Consider the following 16,546-nt stretch of genomic DNA (forward strand, 5'->3'; position numbering starts at 1 on the left):
CATGTGGGCAGTGTGGTGAATGTAATAGCATAATAAAAGGTAAGAACATCACATTTGATGCTGTTGTACATTGTGTTAATCAGATGGTGAACTGTAAAATCAGCAGTGTGATATACCTGATAATATGTTGCTGTGGTAAAGGTTATTTTGGAGAAACAGGGAGGGAAATCCGAATAAGACTTAATGAACATAGATCTGCCATTAAGACAAGTAAAAAAAATGCACCACTCATGGAGCATTTTAAAGAAATGAAACATAATGAAGTTACGTGAATGATGCATTTTGGAAATGGTGGAGCTGTCACGAAGAGGAGGGAATCTTACCCTAAAGTGAAAATATCTAAATGTACTACCACTAGAAAGGCTTAAATAATTGTGAAGAGTAGAACAGAATAATAATAAAGTCTTCCTTCGGGGATATTATACACAATAATAAGATTTATGTCTCATTTGAATAAAAATAATGACATTGTGTAATGGTAAATCTCATGGGGTGGAGTATATAACATCATGCCTTAGAATTTGATATTTAATTGCCATAAGGAGATTAATCCACTGCTCCCGCAACGAGATAGAATCCACTTTAAGAAAGTACCTGTTTTTAACATGGACGAATTAGAACAAAAACAGGAAGGTAAAACAGATAAGGGTACAGATTGGATAAATGAGGGACCAATGAGTAACCACATTTACAAGAACCGGCAGGCTTACAATTCAATGGTACGAATTTATCAGGTAATGGACCAATGGAAATCCACAGATATGAGAACAGGAAGTCCAAATAGGTATGGGTACATTCAGATTAGTTAGATAAGGGACCAATGGGAAACTATCTTCCTGTATAAGTCAATGATAGAAATAGGTTCCTGTTCTTTTTTTAAAAAAAGGAACAATGGTTTGTGTTCCTATTGGACCTTGATCTTCACGAGGTGAGTTCTAATTAGGCAAAAACGATATTTAAATAAGTGGCTCCTAACTCAGCATCAATCAATCAATTAATATGTTTATATGTGTTTTTAGAAACACATGGCTCCGTATTGGCAGCCTGCAAGACCTTTCTTTGTTCATAACTTAGCCGGCACAATATGCTATGTGAATTGCGTCGAACAGACAGGTGAGAGTTTTAGTGATAAACTAGAAAGAAGAAGATTTATGGTGCTTTTATGGTGAAGAGCATATACAAAACTGACGGCATGCAATATGTTGAGTTACAAACTGGATTTTTACGCTGTGCAGGTAAGTGAAAATGTCACTTTATTGACTTTATTAAGGAGCATTTTATTAACTGCTGAGATCTGCATTATCACAGCTGCAGTCTTGCCCAGGGCAGAGAAGGAACAATAGACTTGTTAAAGTTTGTTAGCCCACGCAAAATTTAGGCAGCGTGCTTTAATGTATCAAAGTTTTAAATACTAGGTAAGACGTTGACTAATATAAATGGATGAATAATAACTTATTGCCATTGTAAAATAATAGAAAAAGCCTTTGAATTCCTACAGTTTCTTATCTCATTGGGAAAGAAACAGACTGTTCATGCTATTATGGGTCAAGGACTCTAAAAGGACAGCATCTTCAATATACATGATATAAAACTCTGAAGAGTATCAATGGGTAAGAACACAGTTTAAACAAGATAAAATATAAAGGAAGGATATTAAGAATGTCCCTTGGGTTTTTATTTTATTTTGATACTCATGGTGATGATATACGCTGACCATATTAATTAAATGTGTATGAAATTAGAAATGGCAAAGAATGATATATACAAAATCATGTCTACTGATGCTTGAGATGCATAATATAATTATACATCAGGTTGATAATTTTGCTTATTTTGTCTCAATATGTGGCATATATAACAGAATTAGAGTGAGAACAACATTGTATACCCAACTGTATCTGCTTTGATATCTGTTTAACAACTGTTTATTTTTATGGAGATATACATTTTATGTTTTCTCCTAGTTTTAATTCAGTTATTGGTCCTGAAAAAGGTGGGTTAACAGTCAAGAAGCCATTGAAATGCTGCATCGACACAATACATTTTTTTTGTACTTTGTATACAGTTGTTTTTTATGTTATAGGGGACCAAATGTTTTTGATGATGTATCTGGTCTAATAGATGATATATTATATCAACAAATGTTAATAGGATTTTATGTGTATTTTTATTAAATATCTATGAGAGTCTTAATATTGAGGTGAAAGCCTAATTGTTTGTTATTTTTTGATATGGAAGTTATATTTGCTGTTCTTGGGTTGATGATTAAGCATTCACATAGCAAAAGATTGTGTTTTAACAACAAGTCCAGAGGAAACCTTTTTATAGGCTTGGCTGAACCCAATCCCCTGTGTCTTTGTAAAAGGGGTTACTCTCTAAATTGTTGATGCCACCATCGACAGAGACCATCACCATCATGCACTCCATCCACTCGGGATCTGCATCGGCTCCTTGCCCAAACTTCATCTTCACCAAAGGACTTCACCTAATCTGCGCTGCACTCACGTTGATACTCAACAACTCTCTCACCACAGCCAATTTCCCCAGAAACCTGGTAACATGCTATCATAAACCTTTCTGAAAAACCCTCAGCAGACCCAAAGATGCTGGCAAAGTACAGACTAATTCCTTGCTTCCCTACTCAGCCCAGCCAAAGTACTGCAAAACCTTTTCAACAAATGGCTGGTCGACAACCTCAACAACCACCACCCCCTGGACCCCTCTCAATCCGGTTTGGGGCCCAACCACAGCACTGAGACTGCCCTCATCATAGCCTCTAACAACATCTGCCTGTCATGGACAGAGAAGATGATATTTGGACAAAATATCAGAAACATATATATATCGTGGGACAGAATATCGTGTCAAAAATATTGAAGACAAGAATATTGTCTATGTCATATTCTATGGGTAAGTAAAGTTTTACTATATATAGCACCACATATATGCACCTTAACAATATATATATCTTCAAGGTACATAGATGTGAAGTTAAGAATACTTAATTTATACTTACCAATTTGCACTTACATACTCGATATTCTTGTCCTCTATATTTTAAAACAATATTTTGTCCACATGATACTTGTGTTTCCGATATTCTGTCAGTGATCTGGAGGAGATACAGCATAACTCATCCTGCTCAACTTTGCAGCCATATTTGACACTGTGTTCCATCCCATCCTCCTCCTGCGCCTCATTAAAACCGACATATGAGGACCCACCCTCTGATGGATCAGCACCTTCCTCACTGGATGCACCTAGTCTGTCAGCTGGTGCCATACACCTCCACTACCCACAACCTGATTTACGGAGTACCCCAAAATTGTCACTCAGACCTACGCTGTTCAATGTCTACATGTCACCACTTGCCAGCATCTTCCGAGCACACGGAATCAGCATCAGTTGATACTCAAAACCATCCTCTCCCCCTCCGACAACAACAACCAAACACACAAATGAAGTTCACCTCCTGCATATCTGAAGTCACCAATTAAATGAAGACCAACTGTCTAAATCTGAATTCCGACAAGATAGACGTGATACTCTTCGGGAAAGGTCACCTAACTGTGGACCCACACTTGGTGGTCAAACGAACTAAGACCAACACGCAGCTGGTCTAACCAAACCAGGAATCTTCAGGTAACAGTAGACAACCAAGTCTCAATGATCAGGCAGATCAACACGGTTGCCTCTTCCTGCTTCCTCATCCTCAACCTCCTCAGAAAAATCTTCAGATGGCTCCAAGCTCAATACCCATAGAACCGTCACACCAGACCTGGTCTCCAGCAAGCTCAACTATGAGAACACAGTCTATGTTGGTAGGACCATACATCTCACAAAGAGACTCTAGGTTTTTCAAAGCACTACAGCGAAACTCAAGCTCAAACACCCACCCTGCACTCACTTCTCCACACACCTATAAGATCTACGTTGGCTTAAAATTCACAATTTCATTATCTTTTAGTTCCTCATGCATACATGCAAAACAGTACACAATCTAAGCCCCTCTAACCTAAACAGCTGCATCAAAGTGCATACAACGACCAGAAACATCCACTGAGCTGGCTTCATACTTGCCTACATCCCCTGCATCCAAAGAACCAGAGCCAGCGGGCATGTTTTCTCTTACCTGGCTCCCAATGGAAAACCTGGCTTTTCCAATACATCACAAACAAGATGCACCATCCTTTTTTAGGTGGCCAGATACCCTCCTGGGTAAGAAATTACATTGCATAACATACTCAAATAAGCCAAACTTAGTTTTGAAGGCAGACTTGCACTCGTCCCGTGAGTAAATTGTAAGCAAAAGATAGGCCCTCAAAACCAATTTAGTGAATATTTTAGCCTGCCTAAGTTGAATTAACAATAGAGGAATAAGAAGCAAGGAATATCAATTCTTAACTGTTATCTAATTCATTGAGCTCTATAGTCAATACAGCACCGCATCTCTCTCTTATTTTCAAGAACGAAAAAGAGATGATGCCACTGGTGAACTTGATGGACGAATAATAAAGGGATAAGAGGAAAGGGATATAAATTCTTAAGTGTTATCTAATTCAAAGGTGTCAATACAGATGTGCATCTCCCGCTTATTCTCAGGAATGAAAAAGAGATAATACCACTGGTGAACTCGATGGACCAATAAATACATTTTCTGAAAACTCATCCAAACAGTCACACAAATACTGAGTCTCTTATCTCAGTATAGCATAAAATCATCTACATGTAAGATTAGCCCCTGATATTAAGTAAATGCAGCAATCATATGGGTATTGAGATGGGAGTGCCATAGCTATCTTCTTACCAAGAACATCTAAAAGATAATGATAACATGAAGGCATCATTGATTCCAATGTGTATTCTTTCTTATTCCATAAAAATGTTTAGTGACCCCAGTGGTATTACGAACTGATATGTTGCAATGTGAGGCAAATGCGATTTTCTGTAAGTCCAATCATTAATGGATTTATGTTGCCCAAACCAGGAGATACCTAAAAATGAGTCCATACCGGGGAGAATCTACAATGTTACAACTAATAGCCTCCTGATGATTTCCCCCCCATAGATATATTGTAAACTTTGTGTGGTGTGTAACTGGCTCTGAAGTAAGGTGTGTTTCATCAACTGGTTGTTCTTGGTAAGGTAAAGTCTCTTGTACGATAGGCCATTTCAATTTCTTTACTGTTCGCCAATCAACAAACCATTAGCTCCTGCATCTATTAAAGCTTCGAGTATAAACAGTTTTGGTCTCAAACTTCATAAGGATCCAGACATCACTAGACGTGGTGACCTTGTATGAGATTCACAAATGGTAGGAATCGCAGTTTCATTACATAATGCAGGGATTCCTTTCAACATTGAGCTGAGAAGTTTCACTGAATCTTCTTATTAGACCTTTTGGGACAATCTCTCAGAAATTGTCTTGGAGAACCATAAAACAGGTGGAGATTATTCCTTTTTCGTTTTTCTCTCTTCTTTACTGAGAGGGTGGAGGAAAGTAGGATCTGCTTCTAATTGTTACCCCCACTTTTTGCTAGATCTTTTTGACTAGTCTCACTGGGATTCTGCTAATCAGGACCCCAGTATATCTGCTTTCTCCCTAAACTGTTATGTTATGTACTTAAGTACACTCCAGATTTGATACTGGGGTACCCTTATCAGTCCCTAAGATATGGTACACATGTAGAAGTTAAGTAATAGAGGGTGTTAAGTGGTTACAAGTTTCTGGAGGCTTTGATCAAATTTGTCAAATGCAGCGGGGAAGAGTAAGCTTAGGAAAGGCGAGTGTGGAGTTTAAAGAGAGACGAAGCACATACTTCTAGAGTGGGTACTGTTAGAAAGGTGTTTAAGGCTGATGTTTGTAATAGAAGGAAGCAGGGCAAACATGATGGGGAGGATGTGGAAGGACAATGGAGGGGCACGTTAACAGAGAGAAGTACATGGGGACAGCGGACAAGTGATAGGAAGGAACAGAGATCTATATTAGACTTTGAAACATGATGTGAACACCATTTTGCCTACAGTGAACGGATATAGAGGTGAAGTATTGCTGCATTACTGCCTTAAATGAGAGATATATGTGAAAGCATATGTCTAAAGTATAGAGTAAATCCAGCATTTTACTCAAATTGATTGTTGTTTAAATTGATTTTTTTCAGTTACCCCTGACGAAGGGCCCATGGAGGCCCGAAATGCATTGGGTTTTTACTAAACGGCTTTTTATGAAAATTGCATCATTACGTATTCTTGAGTGAAGAGGCACGGATGGCCCATTAAGAGTATGAGAAAACCAGAAAATTAGCTTTTCCTTGCTGGTGGATATAACAAGAAAGATTATGAAAAAATGAAACATGGAAGAAGATGATGAAAATAAGGCTACCAAAGGGTTAAAGAGATTTAAAAAGAAAAACGACTTCTGCAACAGCAGCACTTACAGTGCCATGGTTAGGGGCACTACATGCGCCTCTGTGTTGGGATGGACTTGATTCACGTGCCACAGGGGCAGGGCACGGAACCATCGAGCACGCTTTGTTGAATGGAACAAAAACATAAAATACGATGATTCACGTTTAAAAAAGGTGTGCAGCCTTTCCTTTGTTAATGATACACATGTAGCCAGGGCATAGGTACACCAGTGGCCTCCCATGGGCTGACGCATGTATTATGTCACCCATGAGAGGTCATGCAGAATGGAACTACAGGCCTGCCATTGCAGCCTGTGTAAGTTGGTGCGGGCACCACTTTTTTAAGATAGAGGTTTACTATATCTAAGGGTCACTGCACTTAAAACCCACAAGTCACCCCTATAGCAGGCCTTTACAATCCTGAGGGCAGGGTGCTTGGTTTAAGTGAGAGGGTGCCCCTTCCATGATCAGGACACCCCTGCAGCCTATGGAGTCCATTCTCCCGGTTTGTCGGTGAAGGAGCCATATACCATAAATATAGAGGGGCATTATGCGACCGTGTGATGACCAACTCTAAAACAGCTGAAACAAACCCTATTGTGTTTGGTGTCAAACATGTTGGAATCATACCCCCACGCCGGTAACTGGTGTGGAGATATGATTCCACCCCTCAGAAGCCAGCTTTGTGGGGTCCCTGGTGTTCCCAGTACCAGCCTTCTAGTTCCAGACAGCACAAAATGGTTGCTGCCGACCAGAGACACATTTATGCCCTCCTGATGCTGAGCCAAGCTCGAGCAGGGGAAGGCAGAACAATAGGCATCCTGTTACAGGGAGGTGTGACCAACTCCCAGACAGGATTTAGTTCATTAGGGCTGGGTGGGGTGGGCTTGCAAGCGACTGAAAGTCTGCATGAGGAGCACAATTGGTGTCCCTGTGCATAGTCCAGTTCAAACCAGTCCTGGCGGCCATTGGCTCCCGCTCTGGCGTGAAACTGGACAAAAGACATGGGAGTACCCTCCCCCCTGTCCAGAAGTCCAGAATCTCCACTGTGAGGGTCCCCTGAATCTTTCCAACCCTCTCCCATGGGTACTTAAGGGCTTACCTGGCTGTAGGACCTTAGATTCATCGTGGACAAGATTCTGAACAAGAAACCACTGCACTTTGACTGTCTAGGCTCTCTTGACTTTGCTGGACTTCGTTTGGGCCTGACTTCATCTCCCTCTCAGCCTACTGCATTGTCTGTGCCTATGCACCATACAGGAGCTGTGTAGGACCTGTGGAGCATCCAAGACATCTGAAGATAATCTCCCTTGGAGTGAAGGAGTCACTTCCCTGCATTCACAGGCATCCCAACACTGCTGACCAGTCTGCTGATCCCAAGCTCCTACGGACTTTGAAAGGCTCAGCAACACTGGAGGTGGGTTCTTATGTCCCTCAAGGTCAGAGCTGCCCTCGCACCAAGTTTGAGGTCAGCATCACTCATGGGGGCTGCAATGCCCGAACCCCTGTGCACCGCGTACTTTTGCAAGTGCCTGTGCTTGTTGGCAATCCTGCAACAAGTGCATTGGGCTCCAAGGAGCCCCAACCTCTGGCACTACTTCCTACAAAGAACTTTAGTCACCTCGCACTGTGTGCTTCGTGGCCTGTCTTTTTGTGAAGCTGCTCGAGGTTGTCTCGCGACTCCTGTACCTCCGGCCTGTGGGGCCAATTGAGGGTCAACTTTGCTTTTCCTGGGCTCCCTTGGTTGCTCCAGGCCTGCCCTGACTCCCCTGTGTGGGGTGAGTCTCCTGGACCTTGCTGGTCCGAACCGTACACTTCCTTGACCTTCTGCGTGGGTTACTGTTGTCAAGGCTTGTTGGTGCTCCCGCCGGACACCGACCCCTCAGTACTTGATATCCTTCATGGGACAGCTTGCATCCAGCTCCTTGTCCTCCTCAAAGTCGCCTGATCTTCCACAGCTGCGGAGTCAAGGTTACCGTAAATTATCCTGAAGCACCTGACATCGGTGGGCATTCGTCTACCGAGCCTCTGGTCACTCTCAAGTGACCCTGACACTGTCCCCTCTGCTTTCAGGTACGCTTCAACAAGAATCCACTTTTGGATTCCAACTGACATTCTTCTCCCTTCCAGCAGTGGCTCCTCTTCGAAGTCCTCTATTGGGTTTGATGGCAGTTTCCGATGCCACTTCACATCTATGCACCCGGCTTCCCTGGGATAGGTAACTTGGGGGCTTCAATATCCACGGGTGGGGTGGCTTGCCAACCTTCTGTCTTCCACTGGGTTCCTTCGTAGTCCACTGGGAAGGGTCACTAATCTTTAAAAATCCAACCGCGACTTACCCATAGACTTGTACGGAGCAAACGGTCATGTTCTCACACGGCACACGCACTCCGTGGGGTCCCTCTCTACTCACCATTGTCCTGACTCGAGTCGTGGTTCTTATTCCACTTTTTTAGTATATGGTTTGGTACCCCCCTGGGGCCCACTGTGTATTAGTGCTATTTACTGTGATTTATTTGCTATACTATTGTGTGCTTTGTGTCTATCTCAGTGTGGGAGATACTGGAACGTACTAGAGAGTATTCTATAATAAATACATATTTTTATAAATACCTTGTGTGGTTCTCTTTTCATTTAATCTATACTATAAGATTGCATTCTGTTAAAACAAGCTCATTTACACTTCTACAAGACTAAACCTGAAGGCTGCTCTCCACGGATACCACTTAGATAGCTTTCTAAGGTTGTCTGAAACCTCTTAAATCACCATAAGGGTTGAATGGACTGGTGCAAGGTGCCCACTTACATTAGTGGACAGCATATACCAGGTCAGCCTCCCACAGAGGGGGTCTAACTTCTCCTATCTGCACGAGTTACTGGTAAATCCGTTTTTCAAAAACCTTCTTTTCTTAGTCATAGCACAATGAAATGTTAGGGAGTCTGGCTGTATCTTCTCACCTCTTCTCTTAACCCGTTGATGATCTAGCTGTAGGACCACTAGATCTGCAAACCCACTGTATTGATCTGGCCCTTGTGCTAAGAGATGCTTGAATTCATGTTGTTGACCTTTACAGAATAAAGCACCCTTTTTTATCCTCAGGCCATTTTACTTCCAAATATATTCAATTTTAAACTGAGTACTTTAACTTCAATTAAGAATGTCTTTTGCCAGTGTTGTGTTCTAGAGCAGCCCACATAACTGGAAACCACCGCAGTGTATCTCCAGACTTAACAAACCATAAAAGGAAACAAAAAGACATTCGACCTAAAACAAAGTTAGCTAAGAGGTAAACCCTATACAATTTTAATCCTTTAAAAGCCATCTAGAAGGCAGACAAATGATTTGCAAGAAAAGTCGAAGAATTCTGCACTCAGGGCGGAGCTCTCCACACCTGTAAATGGGCTTAAGCATACCAGAAAATCCCTTTATGAGTTCCTGACAGTTGTACAAAAGATAGTTGTGGGAGTATCTGTCGTCAACACAGAGACGAACACTAGCTCTTTCCAGGAGCCTTTGATGGGCCAGCCATTGATTACATGGTAAATGGAGCGTACAGCACTGAAGGGGGTCGGTTCAAGGCAGGCAGCTTTAACTTTAATTATAAAGATGCTAGTAAATACAGACTGTGCACACCTGCTGCAGTGAAGCGGCCATGAATCGACAGGGGACCATCCAAGATCTTTTACCGCACCCAGGTTGGTTTAAAGGCTAGTCCACCGTTCAGCGTGAAGGCCATTGTTAAGCAGAGGAAGGATTTTTGGCCAGTTCTATTGCCTATCATCAAGGGAAACACAGCTTTGAGACTTTGGTAATCTGTGGAATCATTTTGCCACCACCTTGGGATGTGCTGTAAGTTACCTTTTCTACACATCTTCACGGCAATCATAAACTGACAGAACTCAGTACTAAATAGCTGGGTTAAGGTATTTCATTAATAATATACACAGACAGACAGATGGTCACTATTTGTCAACGATTCCCATTTAGTTATGAAAATATAATATTAAGAACAATCATGAAAGAATGGAAAAGATGTGCTCGGGCCAATACTTTTTTTTGCTTTTGAGCCCATCTCGAAATGCTCACAAAATATCATATAATGTGGCAAAGGCACAGAGGAGTCATGATTTGCCAAAGATCAACGAATTTGGTAAAGTAAGTCAATGAAGGCTGCACTCTATGGCTACCGGTTTCAAGACCTATACCTTTCCCGCTGTGCCACATTTTAGTCAGTATACCAGGGTGCTACACCCACGATGTATTATCGAATGTGTGTTGGATTCCAGACATGCATTTTTTTTCCACACACTCGCTAATAGCCCTTAACCTGGTTTTAGAACTTCCAACCTTTGCGCAAAATGAAATTAGAAAAAATATGTTAGAGCACGCACTTACTCACATGGGGAGATTAGTATTAAAACATTGCCTCCTGGCTCTACAGTTTCCAGCTTGCCAGGTACGTTACAAGCAGCCTCCCATCTCCCCATTACGGCAGAGGAGCGTCTCCCCCTGCTGCCAGTGCTGCAGCAAAGTGAAAAATAAAATGGAAATAAAATGAATTACCATTTTATATTTCACTGCTTCCAGCTTGAGTGGTGTTTGAGGGCAGGGCCATTGCTGCTGACTGGCAGCAGAAGAAGAATGGGTGCTCACTAGGGTTTCAAGTGCACATGTCCCTTTGGCCGTCTGTCTTGCCACGGCCAGCCTGAGATGTGCACTTTAAACCTCTACACCTAGACGTCTTAGAGAGCAGGCACAGGGCCCCAAGAACTGAGGAGCACCAAGGCAGCCCGCGTCAACCAATCCAGGTGCTTCTTTCATGCTGCTATCATTTTCATCAGCATGAGAGCAGCGTCCAGATTAGTTAAGGGAAGTTGGCTGAGGCTCCAGGAGGACTCACACAGACTGCATTCCAGACAATAACGACAACACTGAAGATGAGGAAACTCTGGTAAGTTAATTTTTTGTTTTTTTGTTTCCTTTTTGGCCCACTGACAGGTAATATGGTAAACTTGCATTGCTTTCAGCCTTCAACTTCAGTGCTCTTAGTCATGGCCTGAGCTTTGGCATTGAGCCTAAAGGCATTGTGATTTATTGCAGTTCCTGTCACTGGGTTTGTGTAATATTCACTACGCTCTTGGCTGTCGTCGGAGTAAACACCCCCACTGTTCACAAAGTGACAATCAGACCTTTGTGGGTGACTTCAATCTCCACTGGGGCTTACCGCAAGACTCCTCTGAGAACTCGCTGGCCACCTTCCTCTCTGCTAACGATCTTATCCAACACTGCACAGAATCAACACACTCTAAGGGCTCAATCCTGGACCTTGTTGTTTCTAAAGCAGACATGCTTTCTATCACTACCCCTATTCATGTGGACTGGTCTGACCACCTCCTCATCCCATTCTCTTTTCACCTATCACACTCTAGAACTCTTGGCCAACCTAAGAGGGCTACCTCCTGGTTCCGTGATGCTAAAAATATTTAAGCTGGTTCCCTCTGTGAATCAGCTTTGTTATCACTTCCAAGGCTAGACCCGAACCTAAATGTTGACGAACTCACCTCCCAATGCCTCACAGGCCTTGCAGTCGAAATCAATAACGTTGCTCCTCTCCAAAGCAAAAAGATAAGGCCCACTCCCTCAGCACCTTGGTTCAACAAATCAATCTCTATGAAGAAAGGAATCAGCTAAGATTCCTGGAGAAACAATGGAGGCAAGCGCCCTCCACCGATAATTTTGCCACGCTTCATTCAGCAAGATCCAAGTACCACAAGCACATCTTCCTTGGGAAAGCGTTGCACTTCAGAACCCTCCTTGACTCAGCCAAAAATAGACCCAAAAAACTATTCGATCTTAACAAGATTCCTAACTGCTCTCCCCCAACCTCCAAGTTGGAGGATTCTATAAAGAAAGCTGCAGATTTTGCTATATTCTTTGACGAAAAAGTGAAATCCCTTGTGGATCAGGTCGCTCATCCTACCCCTCCAGAGAAGTGCAAATCCTTAGCCATTTGGCAGAACTTTGACCCCATCTCTGAAGATGCCCTCCTCAATTGCATCCTCGAAACAAAGCCCTCCAACCATTCTCTTGACTCCATCCCCAGCGCCATTGCCATTGACTTCTATTCCCATTCTCTTTCCTATTGGACCACTCTGGTCAACCTCTCCCTCTGTCAAGGCTCCCTTCCTGTCTCCTTCAAAACTGGGCAGGTCACCCCTCTGCTTAAAAAACCCACTGCTGATGCGAATGACCTCAACAACTTCCGCCCCATCACTAACCTACCCTTTCTTGCGAAGATCACAGAAAGATGTGTAGAGAAACAACTCTCTCGTCCTATCAAGGACAATGATCTTCTTGACAATTGTCAGTCCAACATCATCCAAAACTGCAGCACTGAAACAGCCCCACTGCAAGTGGTTGATGATGGACTGAGGACACTCGATTCAGGGGGGGTCCTGTCTTCGAATTCTCCTTGACCTTTCTGCAGCCTTTGACACTGTCAATCACAACACACTCCTCAACACTCTGCAACAGAAAATGGGCATGGAGGGCACTGTGCTTAAATGGGTTGCTTCCTTCCTCTCTGATAGATCCCAAATGATCAAAATAGCGAACAGTCTATCATCTCCTTTGGCGGTAGGTCAAGGTGTTCCTCAAGGTTCTATACTTGCACCCACTTTGTTCAATCTCTACTTAGAACCACTGGGAAATCTCCTAAGTAAATCCGGGATCCACTATTATCCCTATGCAGATGACACTCAAATCTACCTCAAGGTTGCCTCCACCCACAATCTCGTCATCCTAAAATCAACTCTCGACTCCATTCAAAACTGGATGTCAACTCATCAACTGATTCTGAATCTCTCCAAAACTGAATTCCTCCTCCTCTCCTCCTCACTTTCTCCTCCCCGGTTCAATCATTGATGGATCAGATGAATCTACTTAACAATAAACCCATCATTGTTGCAAAATCCCTTGGTGTCATACTCGACAAAAAACTCAATCTAATCTCCCACATCAATTCCATTGCAAAGTCTGCTCAATACCAACTGCGCCTTCTTTGGGGAATTCCTCACTTTTTCCCGGAGGAAGACCTTAAAACCCTGGTGCAATCGCTGGTCCTCTCCAGACTGGACTACTGTAATTCTCTTCTTATTGGCCTCCCCAAATCCTACCTGCCCCTCCTTAAATCTGTTCTCCATTCAGCAGCTTGTTTAATTTATGGGGCCAAAAGAAGCGACCACATCACACCGATGTTATCCACCCTCCGCTGGCTTCCCATCGAGGCTAGAGCGATCTACAAGACTGCCTATATTACCCACAAAGCCTTGCACTCCTCCTCTCCTCGCTACCTGGCGAATAAACTGAAACTCTCTGGAGGCTCTAGACCATTTCGTAATGCGGAAAATGTACTGCTTGAACCTCCCACTTTCAAGAAGGAAAGATTGATGGCCCAAACCTTTTCAGGCAACGCAGTGAGAATCTGGAACTCACTTCCGTCTCAGCTCCGGACTACTACCTCCTCCCAGGCCTTCGAAACTGACCTCAAAGTTCTCCTCCTCCAAAGACATCTCCAAATTTAATTCACGCCCTCTCTATTATCTGAAGGAAGACCTCCCATTATTGAAAATTCTATTCTCCATGACTATGGAAGTGCCTTCCCAGTGTGTTCTGCCATTTATTGCAGTATTATCCTTCTACCTGTGTTTGGTACTCGTTTGTAACATGCACACGTCACTTTTCTCTTGTAACACACTGTTTGCTACCTCTCAAATTTTGTTTGCTTTAGATACTTGCACAAGTGCCACCATTGCCTACGTAACGTTTGTTCTTGTGCTGGAGTGTCTGCCATTTATTGCAGTATCATACCTCTACTTGTACTTTGTACGCTTTTGTAACCTGCACACATATCACTTTTTCCTCCTGTAATATACCGTTTGCTACCTCTTGTATTTTGGTTGCTCACTATTGTCACTTTTGCCTCATGTAACTTAACGTTTGCTTTTGTAATTTGTTCACTTGTAATTTTCTCCTCATGTATGATTACTGTTCCTATTGTGAAGCGCTCTTACACCTTCGGGTAAAGTCTGCGCTATATAAAATCGCATAAATAAAATAATTAATAAAGAGCTAAAGTGTACCCTCTCTCCACACCTTACGGTAATAGAGTTAGTACTATTTGCCACTAGAGTTAATTGGCCACCCTGTTGAGTGTCCCGTCAAGTTGTTTTATAGCACCCACATACTCCCAATTAAAAGGGGATAAGCGCAAGATGAGATTGTGAGGTCTTATCTCTGGGTCCTGTGGCAGTAGGTGGTTACTAGGTAGAAACGTGGTGAATACTGTTGTTTATCTTTCAAAGAAACCAGGGGCCTGATGTAGAAGGGCGTGCATGGAATGAAAACTCAAAAATATTTCCAGGTCTCATAGATTACCCCTACCCAAGTAAACGTCTGCTGACAGACCCACACTTCAAACTCTCTTGTGAAAGGAGAATGGTAAGTTGGTCACCCAATGATGAACATTGACAACATCCTGTCATTGAGCAGTAAAATATTCTCAACGTCTACTGACAGACCCACACTTCAAACTCTCCTGTGAAAGGAGAATGGTACGTTGGCCACCCAATCATGAACATTGACAACATCCTGTCATTGAGCAGTAAAATATTCTCAACACATAATTTCTCTGCAAAATATCTGTAATAGACTCACACATCACCCACATTAAAAGTAATGATAGGAAAGGCTGCTTGCCCTACTTAACGTAGATTCAAAGTACTAGCAAAGCTTTTGGCAGATAGACTGGCGCAGGTGGTCCCCTCCCTGGGTCACCGTGACCAAAACGGGTTTGTACCCTTGAGAAGCACCATCTTAAACATTTGGCTCTTCTTTAGGATTGCCACGTATTCGCAAACCCAATGGCAGAGAGCAGGCTATCTCATATTAGACCTATATATCAACATGGTGAAGCTACTGTAAAGTTCCCCTACTGCGAGGGTTAAAAGAGGCCCCTACATATCCGGCCTTGTGGAAGTGCACAGAGGGACTAGGCAGGGCTGCCCTCTGTCTCCATTGCTCTTCACACTAGCGATTGAGTCACTAGCGGAAGGAATACACAGGGAGATAGCAGACGGCATCGCGCTAGGAGACAGCACACGCAATATCTTTGTGCACAGATGATCTTCTGCTGTACATAAGAGACATCCACTGCATCCCACAGAGAATAGCAACCATATTGGAAAACTTTATTCTATATCAGGATTACAAGTAAACGTCACTAAATCCTGTCTATATCCCTTCAGCGAACAATGCGGTGACCCAGAGTATGAGCCCAAAAGACTTGGAAGATGGCAACCTGGGCAGAGCGCTGATTGCACTCTGCTCCCAGATGGTGTTTTGGGAAATGTTCCCACTATCAGTTACAGGAAAAGTGGCCATAGTAGAGATGGTAATACTGCCCAGGTTTTTATATTATTTCACAAATCTCCCACACTACATCCCATCATCCTTCTTCTGGCCTCTTGAAAGATTAGTAAAAGAATTCATATGGGGAAAATCTAGGGAAAACTCCACTTACCGGTGGACCAGGGTGCCTGGCAGTTCCACACTTGGAACAGTATTACTTAGCAGCCCAAATACAATGGGTTGTCAGATGATTTGCTGACCGCCACAGTGGAGACACAGCAACCACACAACCCCTCCCTACAGATTGCAAAGCTAGCTGTAATATTCAACCCATCTTCAAAAGCCAATCCGCCTGACTCACTACTGCTGAATGTGGCCTACAAGAGCTTCTGTACAGCATTGTATATCACCCCCAAAACCACACCATATGCTCCAGCCCTACCTCTGGAGGGAACACCCAGAGGTCCCACAGTAACCACAGCAGCCAAACTCAAAAGTTGGCACACTGCCGGAATTCAGGACATGGGGAATCTATATGGAGAGGGCACACTAGTCATATATACAATGCTAATGGAGGGAGACAAATTACCTCCCGGCCAATTCTACTGCATTACTCCCTACTAGCGTCGATAACAGCTAAATGGGGAGACGTGACTACTGAACCAGAGGCACACCTCACCATCCAATACCTACACGTTATGGGTCAAGGTGGGCACCTTGTCAAATGGTT

At 43.1% G+C, this 16,546-nt stretch overlaps 1 protein-coding gene across 1 annotated transcript in view; it reads right to left on the reverse strand.

Annotated features, from left to right (window-relative positions):
* Positions 1-16,546, reverse strand: part of LOC147751179 (uncharacterized protein C3orf20 homolog) — a 452,887-nt gene that overhangs the window by 426,600 nt on the left and 9,741 nt on the right. The window lies entirely within an intron of this gene.

This window comes from Lissotriton vulgaris, chromosome 1_1, assembly GCF_964263255.1.
Source record: "Lissotriton vulgaris chromosome 1_1, aLisVul1.2, whole genome shotgun sequence".
In the NCBI taxonomy this organism is placed as follows: Eukaryota; Metazoa; Chordata; class Amphibia; order Caudata; family Salamandridae; genus Lissotriton; species Lissotriton vulgaris.